The sequence below is a fragment of the Lichenostomus cassidix genome, chromosome 4, assembly GCF_008360975.1.
Source record: "Lichenostomus cassidix isolate B80296 chromosome 4, HeHo_3.0, whole genome shotgun sequence".
In the NCBI taxonomy this organism is placed as follows: Eukaryota; Metazoa; Chordata; class Aves; order Passeriformes; family Meliphagidae; genus Lichenostomus; species Lichenostomus cassidix.
The window spans coordinates 8,426,653-8,448,005 of NC_139484.1; the positions used below are offsets into that span (position 1 = coordinate 8,426,653).

Consider the following 21,353-nt stretch of genomic DNA (forward strand, 5'->3'; position numbering starts at 1 on the left):
AGATCTTGCCCCTCTGATGTTTCCAGTGCTGAGCACCAGAAGGGCAGAGTTATGTACAAAAATGCACACAGCATGTAATGCTAATTACAGTTGTTTTAGCATAGAAAACTGTCAGGATGAAAGCTAACACAAAAGTTTGGAAAGAAGTGTTTACAGTCTCTAAATGGAATGTGAAACTGCTGTGTAAGGGGTGGATTCTCTTCCAACTGTAGCCATTGCAATCTCTCCCCCATACTGTATGTCTATTCATACCTGATTCATCTGGAGAGAAAAAAATATTAAGAAAAAGAAATCCCCAAAACCACTAGTGAGCTAATGAGGACTTTTGTACAGAATGACTTTAAAGTTTTCCAACTTGCTTCACTCTTTAATATGATTTATGAATTCCCCTGCTGTTTAGCTTCAGTACACCACAAGGAACCAGGCTTTCAGCTAACTGGATCCCATTTGTTTGTGACATATTTATTTTCCTGAGGATCTTCTTTCCTTGTTCAATTTCCCATTTCACTAAACCTGGTCCACATACTATGAGGTGCATTCAGTACAATTTTCTTACTGAAAGAATATATTTCTTTTATCAGTTTGCACAACTATTTTCATCTTTCTGTGGAGAATATTAGGGATAGTAAGCAGGAAGTCACACTCACAGCAGAATATGAGCAATTTTGATTGGAATTAGTATATATTTTTCTAGCCAGCTTTGGAAGAATCAGCACTGAGTCAGATCCAATTACAAGCAGATTTTCTGGAGGCATTTTCTTTTCAGCAACAGCATTAGTCATCTGAAAATGTGTGTGGGTGTCCATGCACTTATATTTTTCTATACTTCATAAAGGAACTCTCCCTGATAGCTTCAAGTTGCAATAAGCAGGCAAAAATGTCAATAAATATCTTCATCATCATGGTAAATCAGCTATTTGAGACCAGGAAGAACCCAGTGTGTTCTCTGATAAGGCAATGACATAGGAGGGGCAGCTAAGACCATCCACTGTAATTATAGAACTTTAAAGTATAAGTGTTCAATATTCAGTGTTTACCTTAAGAACGCATGACAAGAGAAGGTATTTGAAGACAAAGTATAGTCTGAGGAAAAAATAACTCCCTTTGCCATTAAATAAAAACAACAATCTAACCTGTTTAAAACAGTCAATATAAGTTCACCTAAAAGGTGATCTCCACAATCTGTAGAAAAAGTCGTAATTGTAAAAATGATCTCTTAAATCTGTTTTATTTTGAGAGTTCAGGATATGAGGAAATTCCTATTAATAACATCCTTTGTTAAAAAAAAAAAAAAAAAAAAAGATACAGACCATGAGGGACATGGGATTGCAGTGACTCTAAGTTTACATTTTAGGATAATGCTCTCCAAAGACTCTTTGAACATTTCCTTGCTTGGCTTTTTTACAGTAAGTATGATGTGAGATTTCAGGCTGACCTTTAGCTTTTGGAAATCTCTGAATCTGTGCTTGCAGAACAAGCCTGCACATTTCAGCCAAACAGAAGAAGGAAAAACAGGGAGGAATGTTTTTTCATGGGATAGACTAATTCCTTTTAAACAAAGGAAACACTGCTGATTCAACAAAATATAGCTAGAGATGTGTTAAGCAGAAAATAGGAGAAATGTCTGATCTGGCAAGCAAAATTTAAGTAAGGGGACATTTTTCCACACATGGTTGACAATGGTTGCCCTTACATAGAAGGTAAGCAGAAAGATATTGTTTTTGCCTTGCCTTTTCTTGGGTTTCTGCATTGCGTATAGCCTCCAGAACCAATGCCTTTTCCAGCTGCATGTCAAATTCAGCATATTATCCTTTGTGAGGGAATGGAGTAAGCCATCTCATTTACTTGTTGGGTGCAATATACTGTGGAGGAGCACTTAACATGCAAGGAAACCATCTGTAGGCTCATCATCATCATCATCATTGTGGTTGCCAAGCTCTCCACTGGAATTGCTCTTGGAACTCGTCTCTCTCACAGTGTACTATGAGATAGAAAGGGGTAACACAGGCCTTTTGACCTTTGATCATCTCCTTACCTGCAGGGAGACATGTACCAATGCCCTAATCAATATTCATATCATCTAAGCTTCTTCTTAGGGAAGAAAAACAATCAAACCACAGGTAAAAGCTGTTTTATTAAGAGTGAGCAACCTCAATCCTCTTTGGAGTTCTTACGAGTCTACTTAAAACACTACTAAAATTAGAATTTTGTTCTTTCTAATTCATTACAACCCAAATAGCTTAGGCTGAGACAATGCCAGTGGTTTCCAGACCCACTTTTCCCAGTAGACTGCTTTAAGGGACTTTTAGACTGGGAAATAAAACTAATGTTTTGTTTGTTCTCATATCTGACTGGGGACAGAGGAGTTCCAAAAGAAATACAAGAGTTATTGGTTTATGTTAAGATAAAGCCCTAATGTAAGATGTCATTTCATTTATGATTTCTCCCATAAATTTAGTACACTCAGAACCAGATGCTTCTTATTCAGAGTGATTAGTTGTAAGAAAGCCTCTTAATATCTGGGTTTAATTTTCTCACTTAATTTCATTTGAGTGTGAAATTAGACAGGAATGAGGTGCAGAGAACAAATATTGTTTCAGAAGAAAATGGAATAATTTTTCACTTCAGAACCTGCAGTACTCTCAGCTCTTCTAAGCACTACCCTATACTTTAGGGTAGTCAAAACTGGTTTGAACTTCTCATATTTCCTTTGGACAGCATTGAAATAATTTATAATTAAAAATTACTAGTGCTTTGAATGGAAAAGTTGAATTACAGAAAGATGACAATCAGGAGTATAGAAGAAAGAAGCCTGAGGGCCTTAACAGTAATAGAAATAGCGAGCTCCAGAGCCTTGTGTGTGTCTGTGTTCAACTTATTTGATGATTTCCTTATCATCTTCAGCCTGAGAATTTGAGCACATGAACCATATGCATATCCATACAGCATAGCATGCTTCCAGATATTCCCTCTTTCTGTTGTGTACCACAAAGGAAGGAATAATTCAGAATAATTATCAAGCAAAGGGATTCTCTGATAAGGATGGGTTAAATAGGATCTTCTGAAGGTGGTATCACTGAATGCACAGCTCCTATCATGGCCAGGGGGGAGAAGAAATTGCTTAGAAAGGAAACAAAAAATAAAAACCAAATCACTGTCAGAATTGGCCAGGAAACAGAATTTCCATTCCACTAACTTTTTTTATGTGTATCTTCAAATATAAGAAGTTTCAGTTTTTATGAATCATGTTTGGAACTGCTGGATTCTTTGTAATGACAACTGACATAATTAAGTCTTCCTCTAAGTAAGCTAGTCATCAAAATAACATTGATTTCTGCTTTATTACAAGAGATTTTGAGAAAACATATTAATAACAGATATCCAGCTGGACTACAAGCAAGCAGTAAAAGACAAGTGGCTGGTGCCTTGTAAGAATATATCCTGCATGTTGCAGACTTCTGTTGTTATATGCCATCCTTCTTCGACATACATAGATCCTGTTTCCTTTCCCTTAAGGAAAATCTGGAGAACAGATCTGGATCAAGGATAAATCTCTACATTAATAATAATTAATTGTAGGGAAAGAATTTATCATTTTATGGTCCACACATATCTGTACATACTTGAGAGGCAGTACATAACATTCCTGTATTTACTGCTCAGAGATGAAGTTATGGTTTATACATATCCAATGATTCTCTACAAGTCAGTAGTATTTGAGAAAATCTCCTGCCATTTCGGTACTAGACAGTCTGAATAGGAAGCCAGCACAGCTGTCATGACACAGTGCTTCTCAGAGCAAGTCTAGATGCAGCAACTGATTGAGAAAATAGACAGCAGTGCTAAATCAAATAGTTACTTTCCTTACATTACCCATGCCAAGAATTGTTTGGGTTTCTTACATCTCACTGCATAAATACAGTAACAGGGAGAGACTTCCCAGAAGTTTTTTGTGTGTGTGCCTGTTTTCTCCTCAGTATTTCAGTCTTGAGCTGTTTTTTCTAAGTGTAGGGCCTCTTCAATACAGATGACTCATAATAAACTGTTCTCCAAATACAAGGTGAACAAGCATCTGCAGGAGATTATGGTGACGACAAAGTCATTCCAGATTCTCCATATTAGATATGAACTTGGGTCAGGAAAGAAATTAAGCACTTGTTCATTGAAATCATTCAGACACTTAACTCAGCCATACTTTGGAAGATAGTTACACTCCCAATAGCAAAAGTGATCTGAAGTCTGTTTTGCCAGATGAATCCAGATGAAAGATCTGATAAAGGCACTGAGAACTATAGGAGTCTTATTTTCCATAACCAGACCCTGTTACAGTCAGCAACAAGTGGAACAATCTTTTCAAGATGATTGCAGAATCCTCTCTAGCACAGACTGTAGCTTCCTGCATTGACCCCAAAAGAATGAGAGAGATCATAGAACATACTCTCTCCTGTGACTGCTGCCCTCTGGAATAGTCAGCTTGGGCCTTATGGAGTCTCAATTCTGTGCTAAGTTATTCTAAAAAGGAACGAATTTCTCTTCTATTATGCTATTTCTTTTCAGACACAGATGTAAAGTGGCTCTGTGTTTTCAAGTATTCATGTTGCAGACACTCTTTCTCTCAAAAGCACGTCTAAGATGAACCAAGGCTGTTTGGGGCACAATTCAAGGCATGTTTTTATGGGCCTTTTCAGCTACTGTGGCAACAACAGATTCAGCAGGTCCTGTAGACCAGGCTCCTGGCTGGTTTTCCTCCTTTCCCTTAGGATTATTTAGATGGTTACTAGCATTGAGCAGAGATGTGTGGGGCTGCTTGATTTGAGCTGAAACCACCTCATATCTACCAACTACACTGACGACCTCTTGCAGTGGGGCTTTGTCTAAACCTCAGTCATCATAAAATAGGACCTGTGGCCAGAGTAAAAAGGCACTCAAGAACCACTGAAAACCAGCTTCTAGCCCAGAGGATTAAGTGAGCATAGGCAATTCCTGACAGATATTTTCTTGAATTCTTCTAAAATCCTTCAGTTAGGGAATTTCCAGGACTCCTAACTTAGCAAAATCTTTCACTGTCCTCAGAAATACTGAATATGTAAGCTTAAATTTTCTTCACTGCAAAGTTGATATCTTGCTGTTTTAAGCCTACAAATATGAACCAACAATTTTAATACCTTCTTTATAATAGTTTCCTGCTGTGAAGAGGTTAAGTCCTCCTTCCCATCGCTGTACTTGGTTTTGTGCATTTTTTTTCCAAAAGAGAAAGACAGAGTACAGTAAATTCCTCCCCAGCTTCCTCAGAGGTCCTGCTTTCTAACTCTTTGAGCATAGTTACCAATCTACATTGGATCCTTTCCAATTTGCCCACATCTTTCTGAACCTGACAGGGTACTCACAGCGCCAAGTAAAGATGAATAATTACCTCCTGTGTTCTGCAGATTGAGCTATCCTATTAATATGGCCCAGGATCACGTTTTCTTCTTTTCCTAAGGAAAAAACCTAACAAAAACCCATAAAACCCTACCTCCTGCCCCAGGCTTTCCTTATTTAGTTTAGAACCACACTAAGCACCCCCCAAGAATCTTTGTGGCTGAACTGGTGTCCCTAAGACACTTATTGGTCCAAGTGAAACAGTTTGCATTATAAAAATTCACTTTTTGTCATGCCAGATTATTTACAATGTCGCTCTTATACAATGCCAGCAATCACACCTTGTGGGCTCTCAGTAGTCAATGATATGTGTATACCCTTGCTTCACAGAGTATACACATATTAATGTGGGATTAATGAAAATAAGCAATAAAATGGCATCCTTTCCATAAGTATATAACTGTTTGGATGTAGAATGTTACTTTTTGAAAAAAATAAACCATTTTCCAAAGGATCTAACCCTGCAAAGTCAGACAATAATGATAAAAGCTTTCAAAGGCTTGTAAGGAAATTCTTTTCCTGGTGTCTATGAGTACAACGTTAGTAGTTTTCTAATCAAAGATAGACTCTTCTGGCAATAAAGTGTGTTATGCTTTATGTAAGGAAATACAGAAACTCACAGAAGATCTGTCATTAATGGTAACAGCCAATTTTCAATCCCATGGGGATATTTTCCTACCTAGAGAGATTTGGTAAAAATCTCAAATTCTCACATCAAATAACACGTGAGAAGACAGAGAAGCACAAGAAATGCTCTATCAGAATGGTCTTAGTGAGGACAAAAAAAAGGATAAAATCTTCCTATCTCAGCTAGATTGTACTTGTGTTCTTACTGTTATTCTGAAGAGACTGTAAAAACAGATTAAGAAATGTGAAAATGGTACTGAAGAATTTGCAATACTTTTAATGTGCAATATGAGTTTGCTTACCTCCATCAGAAATTATGTTTTTTGATGAAGCTGCTCAAATATTTCACATCAAATTACTGCTCTTTGCAAAACTGAACTTAAGTCAGTAGCTTTGGGGAGCAAAGGGTTTTAATGAAGTTAAGTCCCAAGCTTTCTGGGTTTTTGATTGATTGGGTTTTGATGCTTTGTGGGTTTTTAGCATCCTCAGCCCAACCAAACAGATCTAAGTGTTCATATTTCACTGTTGACAAAAAATATTCAGACATGGAAAATTAAAAAAAAACCCCACCCACTACTGGAGCTGCAGCTAATGATTTGTGTGTTTGAAATACTGTTTTCCCTGAGTCTTAATTTTGACCTTATTTCCTTTTCTTTTTCCCTTGTCCTTGTTTCTCTGCTCCCTTTTTCAATATATCAAGACAATAACATATGCAGTGTAGCACACAGTACTCTGGCCTGCAAATAACAGTTACTTACAAAATCATCCTAGTTTACTGAATTGTGCCTCATTTAGGCCTATTAAGTAAAAAAAGAAAAATCATCATGATACATACACATGCAATTTCTTGTAATTTACTTTGGGTATATTCTACAGTGGCCATTTCTGATGGGGAATGGCTAGGAAGTGGGGTTGTATGGAAAGAGAATAGTAATTTTCCTATGAGCAGGCTTTTTTTTTTCCTGACAAGTGGATTTACTGCCCCCTACTGCTCGAGACAAGCACAGAGAGCAATCAGGGATCAGATGAACTTCAGCTGTAACACAACCTGATTTGGGAAACCTGTAATCAGAAAATAGCAGTCTGACATGACAAGCACAATTTAACTTTGTACTGGTAGCAAAGCTTTTCACTAAAATAACACTCAATTACAGTGAAGGTCTTTGTTATTATCTCATTAAAGCAAAGCTACATTATATTACATTGTACAAAGGGCACAGCATGTGTGTGCACCTGTGAAACAGAAGCAAAAAAAAAAAAAAAAAAAATTAACCCCCCCCCAGTAATTATCAATACAGACAGATTGAATTCTTACCACACTATTTTTAATACATAACATGCCTTGGTCAAAGAAAGATTTGGGACTTCTGGTGGTAATCAACATCCATATAAATCCAGAATTTAAAAGTGCAAGCAGCTTTTGAAATGTGCTTAGTATACAGGGGGATGTTCATCATATCATAGACTATACTGAAAAAAAACCCTGTGAATTGCATAAAAATATTTAATGTATCTAAGATGTGGCAAAATGTAGTGGCTCTTAGGTCACTGAGCTCTCAGGAAGGATAACAATGGTAGCAGGGGCAGTAACAAGGTGAAAATGGCAAGGATATTTTTATCTCCGGAGAGCAGCTGGTGACAATATCATCAGGCCTATTCCAACAGCATAATTCCACATTGCCAATATGCAAATCGCAATTCAACAGCTTGCTGAGCACTTCTCACTCTGGTCAAAATATACAAAGTAACGCCACAGCGCAGCCTCAGATGCTCTGGGCATCACAGTAACTTGCCAAAGGAAACTGATGAGGAAGAGAAGCAGCTAACACCAGCCCATTGATAATCCTCAGGATGTACTCTACACTTGGGGTTGGTTTTGTGCATTTTTTGTAAAAATAGATTTCTGGTGTATAGTTTTCTTTAAAAGAATATGACTCCTACACTAGAAAGAATGGGTGCCATATTTCAAAAAAACATCAATTTTATAAAGCTAGAGATAGAAGTTAAATTCATAAAAATATGATTTTAATAGTGTCACTTATGTTTTTATATGCATGCTTTATGACAATTCCATGTAATTTTTATAATATTTCTTTCTGTATCAAAAGAAAGCAAGAATAGTGGAGTAAAAGGCAAAAAACCCCATCCCACATTGCCTGGTGTTCTTTATATATTCAGTTTAAATATTCTGTTTTAAGGACAAACTCTTATGATCACATACAATCAGACAATACTTGAAAGTACTTAACAGAAAAATAACTGTTCAGCATTTCCCCTCAACCTCATTTATTTTACCCAGTTTGTTTACTTCTTTCTTGGACACTAAGAACACGTATCACAGAAAATATGTTTCAAAACAGCTACACAAAAGGACTCTGGGAGTAGTGAGAGGTTTACAAATATTTTGGAAATTGGTGGCTTTTCAAATAAATCTTTATCCTAAACTAAATTCAGGCTTGTACAAACACGCACAATGAAGCTGGTTTCTGTAACATTGTGCATTTTGTGCTGCTGAGTTAACTTTCAGCTAATAAGAGGAGGCCTGAGGAAATCATTGTACAGTCATGACTTACAGACTGATGGTGTTTATTTGCAGCACAATGGTGTTGCTTAATCCCATTTCTCTCCTATAGCAGCATTTCAGTAAGCAAATGCTGTTTTTTTCTTAAAGAATAACTTGGGCTCACTATATTATTTAAAGACTTTTTAATATGCAGAATATGTTACTGTTTGACATGACTGGAGACTACTGTGCTCAGAAAACAGAAGCATGCTTATCTAGAGGGGCATGAGAGACAGACATGGGAATAAAGCTAAAGAAAAAAAATGGCAGAATCAGTTCATAATTGCATTCATCAAAATTTTGAAGTTAATACAAAAAAAGTTTGCAAATTAAATATAAACTAATTAAAATGATCAAATATGTATCCTTGTACTAACCATTTTTGATGATCAATCAATGATGATTAAAATTTCAGGTGTGATGTTGTGTCTCCTTGGTCTTCAGGTATTTCAACTTTTTTCTTCAACATACCCAGACAGTGTAGTGGGAAAAACTCAAGTGATGCAGGATTATATACTTTGCTGTAAACAAACAAAAAAGAGATCTCACCTCAGTTAATTATTTTTTTCAGGTCCAAAAGTGAAACTTGGAGCTTATAGTCCTTTATCACTGCCTTGGACTGGACATTTGTAAATTAATGTATTTGTATTTACATTTTACACATGCAAACACTATGTAATAGATTTATGTCATTAATTAAAATGTAATGTTGATCTAATGGAAGCTTTTAGTTATTTAACAATTACCAGCACTAATCTCCTTATGGAGAGCAGTAACAAAATAAAAACAAATTCAAGTACAAAACCATATCTTACAAGTGGAGCATGAAAATTTCAGTGAAAATCATATCGAGGAAGTTAACTGAGAATACATTAAGACAAATGACTACCATATGTATAACATTTTAAGGAATGGCTTTTCAATATCATAAAATTGTTTGGTTTATTAACAAAAAAGAGAGGGGAAAAGTTAATTGCCCTCGGAATGCACAGCGAACTAAAGTCAGAATTAACTACTAAACTCTCAACCAGTTGCTTGTTGGGGAAACAGTGTGGGGATTTGTTTAATCCCAGCAGGAAACCCTCAAGGACCTGTGGAAGGACAGCCCGGGATTGCTGCCTGGAGACAGCTGTCATGGGGGTGGAGTGAAGAACATGCGTTTGCGGCAGGGCTCGCCGGCACACCGGAGACATTGGGGAAGGAAGCGGGGACTGCCCTGGGGCGACTCCTTAGGGGCTTCCTCAGGGGAGGGAGGGAGAGGCAGAGGCACCGCACAGGGAAAAGGGGAAAAGCACCTGAGGGTGGACGTGTGGAGCCGCTCCAAGAGGGAACATGACAATACGAAAGGCATTTAGCTGAACGGTATCGCACAGTTATGGCCAAGTTCCTTAGGTTTTTCAGGAAAGCCTGCAATTCCCTGACGGCGGATCGGCCCTCAGCGCTCGCCGCCAGGGGGCAGTGCGACACCGCGAAAAAGCGCGGGAAGCGGAGCCCGCTCCCCTCCCGCCCTATCCCTCAGGGGCATTCCTTCAGCTCGTTCCCTCAGGAGCAGCCCCTAAACTCCAGCACAAGTGCCCTCAGCTGTGTCAGCCAATTGATCCCTCACAATACTGTTATATTACATAAAGCTGATTTCACCAATAACTCTGCACAGATCCCCGTGTGCACAACAGGGAGGCATTTCCCCAACATGCTTGAACTGCGAATAAAAAGCCAGGATCAGTATGTCAGCGTATTCCTAAGTATTATAAATGCACATCCCAATGCCAATAATTTTATTTCACCTGAGTAACAAGTGTCAAAGCAGAGAGTGTTATTTCTCCCTCTATTCCTGGCTCAGTGCACTGGATGAATGAAGGAATTTCCCTCGTTCAAGCTCTTCAGCCATTGCTCTTCAGCTTTGCCACCCACTAGTCTGCCCTGTCTTACCTTCTGGACAACCCAAGACTGCCGTCTTTCCTCATGTTACTGGAACGTTACTTCCAGCTGCTGTGGTTTTTTCACCCCTCATTCAGTGTAGCTGTTACCAATTTTACTCACTTGAAGCCAAAGAGATTATGTCACAGCTAGCCAGACAATATAAAAACAAAAGTAGAAACCCCCAGGCAAGATCAGCATCATTTCAGTCCTTCCCCAGTTCAGAATTCATCACAGCAGCCGTGTTAGACTACAGCAGAAGTAGACCCAGTGTCCTTAACTTAGTTGTGTTACCTCATCTAGTCCTTACTCAAGCAAAACCATATTGGCCCCAGCTGCTGTGCTATCATTGGCAACAGCTGCTAAAGCCAGAGTTACCTGGGCTGCCTCCAAACGTCCAACCAGATCAGAAGCCCAACAGTTCCTCTCCAAACTGCAGGAGAAACGACACTGAGAAAGTTAATTGAGAACACAGGTTCATCCAATTCTGCACAGACCTTTTCCCTATCTATTAATACAAACCCAGAGATTAAGGGTAATGGAGTTAGGTGTCTCCTGGATGATTCTGTGTGACAAAAACAGGCTTTAGAAGAAGGCTCCCCAGCAATGCCAGAACTTCAGATACTCTTCCATTTTCCTGGCATTAAATGTGACTACTATTCTGAGGCCATCTGCCCACTGTCTCTGATGGCTTTGCTGCTGCACCCATTCAGTTTAGGTGCACTTTGTACTCAGGTTAATAAAACTGTGCTTGTAAAGGCTGAATGTGTAACATCAAGCTTTGCTTCATTTCCCCATGAAGGAAATAATGGTTATTTGTTGGGTTTTCCAAGTGTTGTCACATGTTAGCATAGGAAGTTGTCTTTTGGCACCAAACTCTGACTGGAACTAGCTCTTCCCTCTTGCATCATCACTCCTCATCAAGACCCTTGTCTGATATTTTTAATGGCTAAAGCACTTGTTTCAAGAAGTTGAAAGGAATTAGAATACTGAAAAACAAATATTGAGTCTTCACTTTTCATCTCAGTTCCTTCTCACCCACAAAAGACAACCAAATCAGAGTATCTTTGTGTTTTCCACTTTTATACAGAATTTTCCTTCCCAACTGAGTAACAAATACTCTGATCTATTAAAAAAAGTAATGGTCTCCCCAGCACAGCCTTATATAGTTATTTGAGTAGAATCTCTCTCTAAAAATAGAAATCTCTTCGACATTGAAGCTCCAGGCAGCAAGGAAACTGTTGCATTTCAAGCTGAAGCTTTTGGAAAGCACGCTCTGTATTTCCTTTGCGAGTGTCCCACAAATGTCCACAGTGCATGACCCGTCCTGTTGTGAACTTTGAGCAAACAAGATTTCGTTTGCAGCCATTGCTGTTGCAGCAATTCCTTCTTAGAAACAAGCAATAAAAAAAGGTGCAGCACTGGCAAAAGGTGCTGGATTTACAGCTCGGCAAAAATAACACTCTTTCTTCTCCCCCCCCCCCCCACCCTCAGACCAACTGCTAGCTTTTCCCAGACTGCCTGACTGGGAAAGATATCTTGAGTTAAGCCCAACACTTGCACTGAGGACAACAGGACAGATGAAAACAAACAAACAGAAATCTCACACATCAAGGTAGCAGTTTTTCCAGTTCTTAGACAGACATTCCGCTTGGAAATACACAGAAAGGAAAGGGCAGGGGAAACAGAAATCCTCTCTATCCAGCTTTTGAAGATGTTGACAACTTGCTGTTACTAAAGTCAGGGACAGAACAAGCCAACTCTGCCAGCATGCCTGAATTGGAGACTGTAAGAATAGGAGGTCTAATTCATGGGAGCACTAAGTCCAGGAGCATTAAACAGAGATCAGCACCTCTGTGTCAGACTGGCTTCAGACACAACTGTGCAAGGGCAACAACCACAGTTGGACTATTGACGTGGGAGCCAGAAGTCTGGCTCAGCTTCCACAGTTACTGTTGAAGTAGAACAACATTTTCTCAGTGTTCTGACTACTACTATCCATTTGCCGTGCCAAAACAGCTCTTCTTCCAGCACTGTAATATTCCCCTGGCAGCATAGTTAATATGAATTTGAAAGTGCTGATATTTCCAAATTAAGAAATGTGAGTACCGATCTTGAAATCTGAGTGAGGAGATGGGGATATGATTGTAGCCTACCTTGGGCTAGAAGTTGCCTACCTTGAGTTCCAGGGCAAGTCTCATGCTTCTGCTTGTAAGATACTTAGTTTTTAATCTCTTTGGTCCCACACTGGAATTCTGATACATGGCCTTACATAGGATTTTATTTAAGAGCTGAAAGGCAGGCCATGAATACTAATCTCTGTGTCAATTTTATGAAAGCTGCACAAGTTGTCATATATGTTCAAGGGTTGCCTTTACAAGAAAGGATTAAGGGGGTGACAAAGTGATCTTGCAATAGAGATGCTTGTTCCTATTTATTTTATAATTATCTTTGGCTAAAGTCATTTCAGATTAAGCCACAGAAACAGAAGGATGAATTTTATCTGATGGTTTGCATCAATCTGCCTGTGACCATTTTAGAGCTTGATAAAATTGATTAAAATTAGGCAAATTCTGGATATATTCTAAAAAAACTGAGACTCACATAAGGAAATCTTCATGACAGATTATGGTCTTTAATTTTTTTGTTAAAAGCACAGGTTCAAAAACTTGCCCATTGCGTTGCCCAGACATATGAGAAAGCCCACAGAGGGAACACTTTTGTCTCTCAGTTCCCTGGAGGTTTTGGAAACATCTCTCAGGAGTCTCTAGCCACCATTTTCCCCATCATTAGGGCTTCCAGCACAAGCACAGAAACCTCATCTCCTCTTCTGGGAAGAGAAGAAGACCACTGACCTTCCCTGGCTGGCTTGGATATCCTTCATGTACATCCACCCTCTGAGCCATCATTGCTGCTTTCCTGGCCAGCTTTATTTGAGTCACCAGAGAGAGGTGTGGCTGATAAACATTCAAATTTCCTGATGAGTCACAAAACAGGAGCTGTCCAGGACAGCAGCCAGGCAACACTGGAAGGTCCTTACCTGAACCTATGTGTTGGTGCTCACAAAACATTCACCCGCTTTGGCAGAGCTTTTCTTTCTAAACACCAAGGTGGGTAGGCCTGAGACTGCCTCCGTTTTAAAAGGCTGCTTCAAAACATTACACCCTAAGCGTGAGGGATGCTAAGGAAATTAAAAGGCTGATAATTGATTCTACATGCTTTCTTTGGCTGTTTATTTAAATTATGAGTCTTGGGAGACTTGTGTGAAGCCCTATTTCATGGCTAAAGCTACTAATCAATATAAATTTGTCTGCTACCTAAGATATGAAGAATTGAGCAATTGGAGAAATGTCAAGAAGAGTGAAATTTCAGTGAAAGAGGCAAGTTTGAAATTTGTCAGTAAGCACTTTCCTGGGAAGTAGGGAAGCTTGAATCTAGCTGACTTATTATGAGAAGTGACAGGAATAAATACAGCTCAAGAGAGAGCAAAATGGTGGAGTTTCATATGAAACCCTGGTAAATAATTCTAGCAGCTTTCACAGAGGACCATTTTCATTAGACTAATCCTGAATTTTATTTAGTTGGACAGTCCAGCTAAAGATGACCACAACCAATGGGAGCTGGAACACAGCCTCTGTATTGAGCTCTCACCTGAGTTTGGGCCACTGTTTGACTCATATTTCTGCAACGACTTGGACCACTGTGCTTTCCTTTGAAGATTATTTGGCATTGAGCACTTTGCCTGTGCATAACACAAGAACCATTTAACGTACATTATCTAGATGCTGCCTTTACCAGATGCTTGTGTTATTTGGTTTCTTCGAACAATCTCTCTCATTTGTGCTAATACAGCCAACAAAGCCCTCCCCTATGCCGTAATCTGAGATCTGGCCCAGTTGTGCTGAGCTTTGTACACACAGAAAGATCTCACAATAAACACAGTGCCACTGCTTTCCCCACTGGGAGTGAGGCAAAGCTTCCAGTTACCCCTGCGTGATCCTGCTGGTGTTGACTGAATTGCTGCCTCAGCAGTGAGGCAAGTAGCAAGAAATGCATCACTGGGCACACATTTCAGGATAACCTTGACATCACTGACAGTGATAGCTACAACCCTCACTGAAACAGAAACCTGTAAGATGGCATTTGTTCCTTCTTGCTGCCTTTGCTATTCCTTTCGGGAGGATGATCATATGCCATGCTCATGTATTTGCAAGCTCATGACATAATGTTAACGGATTGTAATAAACAATACCATTTCGGGGAATGGAATGGGGAGACTGAACATTTTAACTGTCACTGGAGTAAATTTGCTTTAAGGATTAAATGTGTTGTCTCAAATCCAGATTTGTAATGAGAACCCTCCTGTCTTTCCTTCTCTGCCTGTTCCCCATGCCCCTGGCATCAAGAGAATTTGGGCAGGTGACCAGTGGAGTGAAAATGAGACAGGGGAGCCACACAGAACAGAGTAATTGATACAGGATATGAAGCTAGGAATGAGTGGATTTCACAAAGTGCACACTAGTAAACTGAGTGGCTCATTTGCCTGCCAGTAAGGTGGATTTATAGCCTGTGTGTCATTAAGAAGCCAGTCATCCCCCCTACCCCTACAACCCCAAAAAACCCTCATGCTCCTTGTGTCCCCCCCAAAATGTTTCTTAATCTGAAAGGCAGGTCACAAGTCGAAGCATTAAATTACACAAACATGCTTTGAACTAAACTGGGGAAAGTACAAAGACCTCCGGCAAACTAATTTCATTTTTTTTCTTTTTTTAAAGAAGCTGAAGTGTTTAGTTACTTCTCACCTATCTTTGCTGCTTTCTCCCAGCAGCCACAAGTCTAGGCTAGAAACGTTTTCTTTGTAACAGTGTACATATATTATATACCATAATTCTCTTGGCACCACCAGCAGGTAAGTACTTTCAGGTGGCAGGTTTTGCTTTTTACCTTTCATTTACCTGTCCTTTGACTGCAATTTTGGTATAAGAAATGTGCCCTTTTTTCTACTGGAAACACCTAGTGCAAGGTCTTGGGACCATACAAACACTGCAAGCATATTGCAGTTCCTCTATTCTGTCATTGACAAGAGCTCAGCCCAAGATTAGGCAGTGGATATACTTATCACAAGAACTGTCTGTTGTAGCACTTCACATGTTGCCTCCAACTGTTCAGTAGCAGATAATAAAGACATTTTAAATCTCTGTTTATTCTCCCTTAACCTTGTCATTACAGAATGACAATCCCAATCTCCAGGGCATAAGATATACTGCTACCTTTATACTAAAGCACTCATTAAAGGTGCATTATTTTCTCAATCCCAAAGAAGCACTGACAATTCAATTATCTCTCTGCATGGGGAGCAGTGGGAAGGAAGAAATTAAAATGTACCTACAGTGTTCATGGAGAGATCAAAGTTGGTTAGGACTTAAAAATAAGCCAGGAAGCATCCAGCCAGTCCCTACTGAAGCAGGACAAGAAGAAAAGGGGAATGGAAACAGAGCAGACAATGCGCCGCTACCCTACTGAAAAGCAATGCCATCATTCCTCTCCTTGTCACATGTTCCCCAAATGTAAAAATTCACTGTAAAAAAGTAAATCAGAACAACATTTTAGTTTTGACACATCAGCTACAAGTGTGCAGTCGTACACCCCAAGAAAGGTTAAGCCAGAGCCAGGCTATGCACTGGATCTGTTGTGCAAAAGGAATAGTAGACTTTAGGTGCTGTACAGCCAAGCTCACTGTTGGGAAATCTGCTGCGTCGCTAGCATAGCAGATCGATATTTCAGAGGTCATTATCTCATCCCTTCTTCAGCTGCTAGCTTTGGATTTCTGCCAGAAAAAGGCAACCGCCAGTAAGGTGATACCCCAGTACATTAGGCAAGGCTTTTGGGAATTTGAGCAGGCTTTTCTTTTCCCTGAGATCCCTCTGCGCTCTGGGTCCAAAAGGCACAAGTGCACTGTCAATATATAAATGGCCAAACAGGTTCTGTAACCCCCCCACAACAGAATGTGCAAGAAGTTGTACCAAACTGCATTTGTCAAATAGAATGTAAAGAGAACTGACTGACCCTTTATGTAAGTACTTTTGACACTGTGGGAAGGAGGAGACAACAGTCACCAAACTGATCCAGAATCAAGAAGTGGGATTTCACAGGTACAGTGCAGCAGAAGAACTGGAGACAGACTTAATCAACAAGTAAACCAATAACTAGCTGGTACTATCTCTCCTCTTCAAGAATGTCCCAGGAATTTTCACATGAGCAAACCATCATTAAAATTCTGCTTTAGCTGTGAGTTGCTAAGTAAAGCCAGAACTTTTGCAATGGGATCAATGGATTTTAAAATTAAAAAGTACCCTTGTTTTATGTGGCTTGACATCCTAGATCTCCTATTTTGCCATAAGCTACTATAATATTATAGTAGCGTTCAATTTTCCTAATGATGACCTTAGTGATCAATGGCAGCACCTCCATGCATTCAAAAAGTGATCTCCTACCACCCCTTCTGGAAAGACTTTTTGAACATTTAGTAACAAAACTATTTCTCAACACATTAACTCTTTTCTCCTTTGATGTCTCTAATGTTATTTTGTCTCACAACCCATTTAGAAATATAATCACCTTTACAGACAGACATGAAAGTGGATGTCTCTAGGAGGTTTCCCTTAAGATATAAAGAAGAAAAGAGTGTGCTGAACTGCCCAATTCCCAATATCATTATCCTGCTACTGGGAAGAATCTGGTGAGAGGAAATCTTCTGTGCTTACTTTACAAGCCAAAGATACTTTATTATTCAAAGTTTCCTCTGAGGAAAACGATTTGGGCGACAGCTTAGAAGCATCTTTGTTTAACCCAGTTAATTAACATGTATTTGCATTGTCTTACTATTTTTACTGTGTAAATCCGACACACAATCCCCAAAGGAGGGGACTCAAAGACTTCAAGGTAAAATACAGAAAACTATTTTTTGTACTCATACTATCTTCATTCATATTATCTACATTTGTAGTAGCTAAAGTAGCAGCACTTGAGCTTTAGCTCTGGGGCAAGGCTCCTCATTGCATTTCCATACATTCAGAGGAGCAAGGAAGGGGTTGGATCTCACAATCCCAGTGAATTTGCCCTGTCTGAAGGTTTTACATTGTGGCTTTTACCCTGACTGATTCTGAAAGAAAGTAGCTTTGCTGGAAAAATTCAGTCCAGAGAGGATGGGAACTGGAATCAGCTTGACACAAAGTCACCTCCAGGCAGCACGGATGCAAATAGCTTGAGCCACATCTTGCAGCAGACTCATGCTCAAGTATAGGCATGGCTAATGAAAGCAGACTAAAATTTAATATGCTAGCTCTAAAGAGGCCCTTTATAAGAGTAAAATGCATACAGCCATCATGGAGTTCATATACAGAATATATACAAACAGGTAAGCCATCCCGTTCCAACTCCAGTCAATGACACTGTCATCTTGCTGAAAATGCACTTCACCCATCTTGCTGAAAATGCAATCCTTAACCTCGAGTCCTGTCCTGCCAAAAATGCCTTCAGTTTAGAACAGAACCTGGTATTTTCAGTGAATTTATGTGGATGCAAAGCCCAGACAGGAGTTCCAGGCAAGAATATTTCCTAATTACATGGCTTTTAAAATCTCTCAAGGAGCTCCTCAGTTATGCCCTTACTCAGTTAAATTTGCGAGGGGCTCAAATTCCCTTCCTGAAGATCTGATTACTCTTTCCTGTCTGCTTATTACCATCTGGCTACTGACAACTACTTTCTCTTTATATACATATTAAAAAAGAAAACTAAGAACACAAAGGTCTTCCAGTTCTCCTCATGTACGGGCACTTATTTCCTTCAGACTCATTATTTATACACCCCACATAATAACTTGTGATGGCAATGCTTGGAGATGGGGAAGAAAGTGTTAAGATGGAAATACATTTGGATGTTCTAATTGTAAACCTGACTTAAAACCTCCTCAGAAACCATGGAGAAAACAAGGGGACGTGAGTTTGTCCCTTCATCACCTCTTCTGATTTAGCAATAGCAGTGTTTACCAGCCTGGAGTCTCTGAGCTATTTAAAGGATCTGTGGATATCCCTAAAAAGCCCGAGCACATTAGGAGGTAGGCTTAACTTACTGTAAGTCTGTGATATCTGAACCCCAAAAAGCTCACTAACTGAAGGCTACTTTTCTGTCTAAAAGCCTCCTGCAAAAAAAAAAAAAAAAAAAATTGCAAAACAGGACCCTAGAGCCTTATTTATAAACTGTGGCTGAATTAATTTGATTTTTAACCTCATTTTTAATTCCCTAACTTCATACATGTCAAACTACTCATACTCTAAAAATTGTACCTTCAAGTGCTTCTGCTTTCTGCTCACAGCAAAGCACTTTACATTGTTCATTTTATTATAGTGGCATAACTTTTAAATATATTTAAATACACTTACCAGCCCCTCACTTTGCTGTAGGGTTTATAATAGAAGAGATGAAGGGCCTTGTTGGTGGGTTTTGGTTTTCTTTTAAAATACTGTCTACTGGAAACACTGATCTTTGATCCCTGATCCTCAACTTCATGACTAACACCTTGCTGATCAATTAATGAGTAAAGTAACTTCTGGAAAGTATGAGCTAATGTCTGATAGAATTAAATTAACTAGCGAATACATTAATTTATTTATGCTGGCCTTAAACATATTTAAGTAAAACGTGTTAGCCAGATAAATTTATTGCAGCAATTAACAGGCAGGCCTTTAATTGTGGTAATTCTAATTTGTGCTTAGTTAAGTGGCAAAGCTGAGTTCCACATACAATTTGTGTACTTTCATATGTAGTACTATTTGTCATTTTGTCAGAAAGCAGAATACAATTTCCTTTAATTACTTAGATTTTTGATCACTTCTTCACTTCTCCTGTCTTTTCAGTCACTTTGAATCACCACCTCTTTTATGGACAGTACTAGGTCATATTCAAGTCAGTTGACTTCATTGTTATTTCTGACACATAATCCATTTAACTTGGATTTTTAACTTAATTATACTTTCTGTTAAAGTTAAGGTCTCTGAAAAAAAAATAGATTTAGAAACATAAGAACTTTTTTCAGGGTGTCAAATGTTAGAAGTGTAAGTTGTTTCTTTTAGGGAAAATATTACTTTTGAAAGGAGTGCATCAAACACCTGCTGCTTTAATATTAGTATGAGCAACAAAAGAAGAAGCAGTGTCTCCCCACTCCCACTTTTCTGCATACTAACACCTCTTTTCTCTGCTTCATTACCATTTCATATCTCTGGCAATACAACACAGCAATTTAAAAAACCTCAACACAAGGCACATTTAACCAATGTCTCTCTATTACTTAATGGTGAGACTGGAATGACTATACAGAATAAGGGTTTAATCCCAAGATTTAGGTTAACCCTTATCTCAAAAAGGGCTATTTAATAGAAATTTCTTGAACATAGTTCTGTATTACTGATGGTAGCAAGACGTCAAAGGGCACAGTTTGCTACTGTAGTAAAAATTACTGCTTTAAAAGCTGGATAGTTGTTGGGTCTAAGAAGGTAACATAAATTTGGAAATCGCTATTCAATAAGGGCATAAAATTAGTCAAAGGACATGCCCTTTGTTATTAATGTTCAATCACCAGTTTAAAAGAGAACACCAAGTCACTTCTAGTAAAGTTTGCAGTTGACATAATTAAAGTAGTAAACAATACTGAGGATGGACAACTGATCCACAGAAGTCCCTTCTGCCTGGTAAGCCTTGCTATTTTGGGCAATGTATTTCATCACAGCAAAGCACAAGGCCAGCCACCAAAGACCCAAAACTAACACTGAGGACACACATGTAAATAAGGTTCAAGGAACTAGCTTTGAGACTTGGGGGCCAACAGCAAATGAGGCTTCAGGAATCAGACAGGATATTCAACTGCATAGGCTCTTCCACAGGTGACCCCTTGATGAAAGAAACTACTCTGTCTGTGTGAGCAAAGGGTCTGAAATTTCAGGGAAGAATATTTCCACTATGTCCAGTGGCAATATTTCCTGTTCTGTTATTTAAAAGCTGCTGGCAAACTAAAAAGGGATCAACAAATAGTTCTGAAGATAACTCATGGTTTGGAAAGCTTGCTTTAAACTCAGAATTTTGCTGTGCAAATATATATATATATTTATACATTAAAGCTACATATGTCTTATTTTATTAGATAAAATTTTAGGCTAAATGGATTGTGCTCACGCTCATACTGCTCATTTTCTCAGATTGGTTGTTCAGTCAGGTTACGTGTGACACACAGTACTTAGACAGACGTCCCAGATACAGGGGTGTACTCTTGGCTCCAGAATAAAATGTACTCCAGTATAAGAGTAAGAAATACATCATCCTTCCCGAAAGCCAGTGGTAAAAGCAAGATAGTGAAATATCCTAATAATTCTTTCTTTTGCAATTAGAAAACCTGGACTGCAGAGTGCCCTCAAGTCCACTTGCCTCAATTTAAACCACAGCTCACTGACCTTGTTATCAGGTTCAACATACCTCAACTCTGATCTGCTTATTTATTATACAGGGCTCAGACACAAACCCAAAATCAGCAACTGGTCAGCTGAGCCCCAGTTGTTGTCTGTGCATCCACTTGCAGCCACAACAAGTAACAGGTGCATCTACTCCAGCTTTTTAGTTTCATTGGGATAACATTTTTTGAAGCAAATGTCTCTGTTATTCCTGATTTACCACATGTTGTTTCATAGCATGGAAGAGTTTTGGGTTGTATGAACTGGGCTGCTTTCAGATGAAATCAAAGGAGATCTAGTTATTTGGGAAGGAGTCTCCAGTTGAC

General features: G+C 39.0%; 1 protein-coding gene and 1 long non-coding RNA gene across 3 annotated transcripts in view; one reads left to right on the forward strand and one right to left on the reverse strand.

Moving 5' to 3' along the window:
• The window catches only part of SYNPO2 (synaptopodin 2), a 79,403-nt gene that overhangs the window by 27,187 nt on the left and 30,863 nt on the right, over window positions 1-21,353 (forward strand). The window lies entirely within an intron of this gene.
• LOC146437797 (uncharacterized) lies at window positions 5,172-10,177 on the reverse strand. The gene is made up of 3 exons (XR_014851535.1): window positions 9,907-10,177; window positions 8,989-9,132; window positions 5,172-5,477 (listed from the first exon to the last, which is right to left on the reverse strand). It is a non-coding gene; the product is annotated as an uncharacterized LOC146437797 (long non-coding RNA).